A 6,820-nucleotide genomic window follows, 5' to 3' on the forward strand; every position below is an offset into this window, starting at 1 on the left:
CCTCCCCTTTGGGAAATCCTGAATCCGCCCCTGCACCCACTCATCAAATACCGTTTACAACCATTTCCTATAAGTGTTACATGAATTACGTCTTTATCAAACATAATGGGATAAAATAATTTTAACTGAAAAGATTAGAAAAAATAGAAAGATAGGGTAAAGTTCGGAAAAAAGTATTGTATAACGTAATAAAAATTGAACACAGAAACACGTTATCTTAATTTGGACGTTTAAAGTGCAAATATGTGTTCCGAAAAATGAAATTGAAAATGGTATTTTAGACGAAATTAAACGATCAGTTCGTCGTCGCGAAATTAAATGACAACTTTGGGCCGTCAATTTGAACAAATTTATCTCAAAATTGAATTTCTACAAAATTCAAAGGAATGATATAGAACGGAAATAATAATAATAGCCAATTTTTATAAAGCGCTTTTCTCAGAATGGCTCAAAGCGCGTTACAGCATATTTGTTATAATGAACCACGTGTGCAGAGGGTTGACAAATAATTTCGAATTTGAACGTCCTTTCATTAATTTAAATGCAACTCTGATGAAATTGGACGGGAAAACCTATAATTAACCCGGTTCGATGCGAAATCCTATATGTAGTATGGGTTAGCAATGGAGTTGGAATGCTCCCAAAGAGTGGAAAAAGTGGAAACTATAAATATGCAAAGCGCTTAGAGATGTCGTTCCAGTGAATTAAGCGATAAATAAAAGCGGAACATCATGATGATTATAATTATTATTACTAAGGGGTCCATCTTACGAAGAGTTGCTCGAAACCGTAAGACTGTTCTCAACTCCTATAACTTATTGAATACTTGGAGCGTTTTGGCACAATGGATTATATGCGCGATACAAATACCATATTATTATTACTTGTGCAGACCTTGGCGCAGACCATAATTTCACAAGAATAGTCTGATCGATTATTTTGGGTTTAATATTTGCTTGGTCTTCAAGCATATTTTGATCAACTACAACTCATTTGGTCTACCATCATCAGGTTGCCTCTTGGTCTTACACATACTAAAGCGTCTCATTTCCGCTGCGTCACTATAACTTGTCAATATTTTTACTTTGTCAAGATTAAACTTCGGTTGATAAACAGTTAATTCGTCTAATTATAATAACATACAAAGTGGTTTTAGACCAAGTGGATATTAGACTAAACGGATATTGGCTGATTAGAACTTATGCGTAAATTTACTAATGACACTTGTACCAAACAGCAGGCTTTTAACCATTGTTAAAAAAATAGAATACAAATTAAAAAAAAATACATTATAAAATTTTCTTGACTTTCACACCTCCCAAACTGCCAACACAGTAACATTTTTCCTTTAAAAATCCTAATATCCTTAAAATATACTGAAATTAGGATTTTGGGGGAAAGATAAAATGCTGTTGGTATAGATGAAAAAATAAATTTTGTAGAATTTACCTACCAGCAGAATGTGTTGAAATTATGAGCTATTTGTTTTAATGATTCATTTTCCCAATACGACGATGACAAAAAAATAAGTTACAAACATTTTCTAATCGCCTTTTTTTCTATGGCATTCATTTCAATTAATTCAAAACACCCTTTTAAAATGCACACGTGCCCTGATGAAAAAAAAATCATTATATAAAAGTATGACATTTTTTTTTTCGTTCCACAAATATTAATATTACAGTAATTCGTTATCAAGTGTTTACCTAAGAATTTTAACCGAATCAAAATGTGTATTATCATTTTTTATTCAGCATATTCAAACATATAAACAATATATATATATATATTAGTAGTAGTAGTAGTAGTAGTAGTAGTAGTAGTATTTGCCGAAACTCCTTCTTACTGTAATATTAATATTTATATATATATATATATATATATATATATACACTGTTAAAAAACATGATTTTACAGGAAAAAACATAAGATTTTGCAGAGAGCAATAACAGAATCATTCTATAGATTCATAAAACAGGAATTTATTTCAATTTAACAGAACAGGTCTGTTTAAAAAGGGGAAAGGCTGTTTTATTTAAGGAAATTTGTAAGATTCCATACACCAAATACCAATTTCCTGTAAGATTACGCAATCTGGTAAGATTGTAGGTGTTCTCGAGACTCTGCTGCAGGAATTTCTTTTATTTTAAGGATAAATTTTCTAACAGTGTATATATATATATATATATATAGCCACACATGGCTTAGTAAAACTGTAGAAATAAAATCGTAGATTTGAAAAGGGGCGTAGCTCTAAAAAATGAAAGGTAAAGTCACACTCTTCGTCAGTGCCCATGATGTGACAAAAAAAGATAATTCAAATTCTGAAACTGAAACTGAAACAGTCGTGAATAACACGTCTGTTCATCATGTTTATGGGCATACGAATTGTGAAACTCACCTTTCAAAGAAAATAATGAATATAAATATTATACATATATATATATATATATATATATATATATATATATATATATATTGTAAAGATATGGATGAAGAGAACAATGGTAGGCGTAGCTTAAATCAAGGTTCCCCAGAGCTATCTACCCTATCTACTGTTCTCTTCATCCATATCTTTACAATATTTAATAAAAGAGTTGCCAAAGCTGTTGTACATGTATAACTTCACACATTTATATATATATATATATATATATATATATAAATATATATATATATATATATATATATATACAGGGTGTTTCTAAAAATGGTAACCGAAGTTCAAAGATCAGCTACTATATAAAAATACATAATTCATTCTTGTGATTTCTATTCTACATAATTGAGTAACTCATCAAATTTAGTCTGACACCTTCCTTGCGTCACAATTGTCATGGGATACATAGTTATGGTCCATCGAAGGCGGAGGGAACAAACCCCACTTTTTCCAAGTTTTGGGTTTAATGTACAGGCACGAACCTACTTTATTGTAAGGTTTTTGTTTCGTCAGAGTTTTCCCTTCAAAATTTCAGTGAAATCCTATCCACTTTGTTAACTTTTTGTAAGTGGCTGACATTTACACATCAACTGCCTAGCTTCAATCTCTGTTGAGCACGTCATTCACCCCTAACTTTTGCACCAACACCTTCAAAATTTTCACAGTACCTGACAGTTGACGCTGCATGTCTTGCATTGCTCTTCTAACCATTGCGGGGTTGTGACGAAGAACATTTATCTTATGCTAAACATGTGCCTGCAAGTCACCGAGGATGTGCTGAGCCATAATTGCAGCTAGACACCAGTTCTGTAACATTTACTCGAAAAAAGTTATAAGAAGGGTAACATTTCATTGAAATTTGCAGGGAAAATCTCTGATGAAACCAAAACCTTACAACAAAGTTGGTTTCAGGCTTGTAAATAAAAGCCCCAAAACTTGGAAAAAGTGGGTTTTGTACCTGTCACCTTCGACGGACCATAACTCTGTTTCCTGTGACGATTGTGACGCAAGAAAGGTGTCAAATTAAAGTTGATATGTTTCTCAGTTATGTAGAATAGAAGTCACAAAATAAATCATGTATTCTTAATACAGCTGACATTTGAACTTATTTTTTTCTTTAGAAGCACGCTGTATGTATGTACAGATATATATATATATATATCTGGGGAACCTTGATTTAAGCTACGCCTACCATTATTCTCTTCATCCATTTCTTTACAATATTTAAATAAAAGAGTTGCCAAAGCTGTTGTACATGTATAACTTTACACACATATATATATATATATATATATATATATGATAAAGTGACAATGAACAGCTGGGAGGTCTTTGTCGAAAATTGGTGAACCGGAACAGCAGTTATGGCCTGAGTTCCGGAGCTGACGAAAAAATATTACAAATAATTATGTCGTTTGTCTAGATTCCAGGACCGATCTGCTGTTTTGATTCACCAATTTTCGACAAAGACTTCCTGGTTGCTCATTGTCTTGTAGGACATTTGACGATGCATTTTCCAAAGAGTTCTGCGCCACAGTGCGAAAACTCACAAATATCCTGGCGCCGCCCCTATAACCCAATATCGGGTTGTTTTTTGTTTGTTGGGGAATATGAACCCTTTAAACACATAATAACTGGCGTGAAGACTGGAAGGGGAGAATTAACATCCTGTTGTAAATATGGGTTAAAGTTCGTATTGGCAATGGATATCTGCTTGGCATACAGATGGGTTATTTCTCATAATATCCTTTGATCAAATATTATTTAAGACAATACCGAATTTCCCCAGGCATTGTCCAGCCCAAGTATTTGATAGGCCTTCTCTAAGCTGTGCTTTTCTTCTAGACTTTTGTACGATTGTTTATACTTTCCGTTAGCATCGGTTGAAAGGGCAGGGGTTAATTATAATGATAATAGAAATTAGAAAATAGGAATATTGATAATGACAATGAAAATGATGATAATGATAATGAAAATGATAGTTGTGATAATCATGATAATAATAATGATGATGGTAATAAGAATATTTATTTTCATTTAACTAGTTTTGTGCTCAAGTTGTCATTTTGATTATTTTTTTTCTACTTTATGTACGAGAATATTTTATCAGGAGGCTGCACTCTACAAGCTCCGCTTTTTTATCAGCCTCCTCAGTTCCCAACATGTTTATATGATAATTTTGATAACAATTTTTGTACTTCGAAATTTGCTCTCTCTCTCTCTTTCTTTAATTTGTATATCAAAATGTACGAAACAAACTGTAATTGTTGGGAATGGAAATAAACGAATGAAATAAAATACAATAATTTACATTTATGGGCCCGTATTATGAATTCGTTAAGGATTGACTTGAATTTATTTTTCTTTCATGATGAGAAGGAAACACGATATTCTGTTTCAGTTTATGTTAACTCTCGTAGTAACTCGACAGGACAGCTTTTTGCTGGTAAATGCCAAGCTGGTATATAACCAATTACCTAAGAAACATTTTTACGTGTATGTTAAGCAGTAATAGTGGCTGACGTTATAGACGACAGATATTGCTCTCAGGCCTTTTTATCAAAGTGGAAACAATGTCAGAGTGGGGATTCGAAATAACAACCTTGCGATTATGAGTCCAACGCTCTAACCACTGGACCACACGACATGAGGGATATTTAAATTCAAATGATTTTCTTCCATTTCACAAATTTCTACATTTTTAAACATAAACTCATACAAGTATCAGTTTGTCTTGAAGAATGAGAATATATACAAGCTATTTTTACAGAAGAAGGCACAAGACCCTAAAAGCAAAGGCTTGTACTGGCGTGATGCGCCTGTATACGTAAATACAATACAGTAAACAATACAAAGAAAAGATGAAGGGCGAGAAAAGGGCTATTTTATCACGCGTTGCCATGGGTACTCTCTGGTGCCAATATTGGAGTGGATTTGCACGGAAAGCTCTGCAAGAAGTAAATATTACATTAGCCAAGCACTCCAATCATGCTTTGCACGTCTGACTCAGTATATCGTAAAAGAAGGGTATATTATTATTATGGACCATATACATCTCGTAGTATACAAGCGTCTGTTCAGGAACTTCCTGAAATAGCGCATTGGATTAAAGTATTGTTTATGAAAAGCTGGTATATAACCAATTACCTAGGAAACATTTTTACGTGTATGTTAAGCAGTAATAGTGGCTGAAGTTATAGACGACAGATATTGCTCTCAGGCCTTTTTATCAAAGTGGAAACAATGTCAGAGTGGGGATTCGAAATAACAACCTTGCGATTATGAGTCCAACGCTCTAACCACTGGACCACACGACATGAGGGATATTTAAATTCAAATGATTTTCTTCCATTTCACAAATTTCTACATTTTTAAACATAAACTCATACAAGTATCAGTTTGTCTTGAAGAATGAGAATATATACAAGCTATTTTACAGAAGAAGGCACAAGACCCTAAAAGCAAAGGCTTGTACTGGCGTGATGCGCCTGTTTGCGTAAATACAATACAGTAAACAATACAAAGAAAAGATGAAGGGCGAGAAAAAGGGCTATTTTATCACGCGTTGCCATGCCAGGTACTCTCTGGTGCCAGTATTGGAGTGGATTTGCACGGAAAGCTCTGCAAGAAGTAAATATTACATTAGCCAAGCACTCCAATCATGCTTTGCACGTCTGACTCAGTATATCGTAAAAGAAGGGTATATAATTATTATGGACCATATACATCTCGTAGTATACAAGCGTCTGTTCAGGAACTTCCTGAAATAGCGCATTGGATTAAAGTATTGTTTATGGAAATGACATCGATGGTTATGAAAATGTTAGTCACGATATACAACGATGAAATGATGATGATTATTTTTATTATTAAAATTATCATTTTTATTATTATTATTATTATTATCATTATTTTTATTATTATTGTTGTTGTTGTTATTCATTAATATAATTGTTATTATCATCATTAGTATTATTACTATTATTATTATCAATATGGTTCGTTGTTGTTGTCGTCGTTGTTAATATCATTTTTTACTACTACACTCTTAAAAAATAAGTGCTAATCTAGCTCTTAATGATTGCACTTCGAAGTGCTGATTTGTCTAGTTCAAATTTGAACGAGAAAAATCAGCACTCCGAATTGCAGTCACTGTACACTACGCTCCTTAAGAGCTCAATCAGCAATTAATCTTTTTAGAGTGTACTATTATTAGAATTACTATTATCATTAATATCAATATTAATATTCATTATTGTTATTTTTAATATTATTACTTTTTTCATTGAAAACAATCATAATGAAAAAAAAATATTTGATGATATTCGTTAGCATTTTTTTCCATCATTATTTTCTTGCATTTTCTTTGCAGGGGAGTTA

General features: G+C 32.6%; 1 protein-coding gene across 1 annotated transcript in view; it reads left to right on the forward strand.

Annotated features, from left to right (window-relative positions):
* The first annotated feature begins 6,811 nt into the window (after positions 1–6,811).
* Positions 6,812–6,820, forward strand: part of LOC129270174 (lactosylceramide alpha-2,3-sialyltransferase-like) — a 9,342-nt gene continuing 9,333 nt past the window's right edge. Inside the window, exon 1 of the mRNA XM_064095294.1 lies at positions 6,812–6,820. This exon is cut by the window's right edge and continues 194 nt beyond it. The gene's annotated coding sequence lies outside the window, so the exon portion shown is untranslated.

Source organism: Lytechinus pictus, chromosome 2 (genome assembly GCF_037042905.1).
Source record: "Lytechinus pictus isolate F3 Inbred chromosome 2, Lp3.0, whole genome shotgun sequence".
Taxonomy (NCBI): Eukaryota; Metazoa; Echinodermata; class Echinoidea; order Temnopleuroida; family Toxopneustidae; genus Lytechinus; species Lytechinus pictus.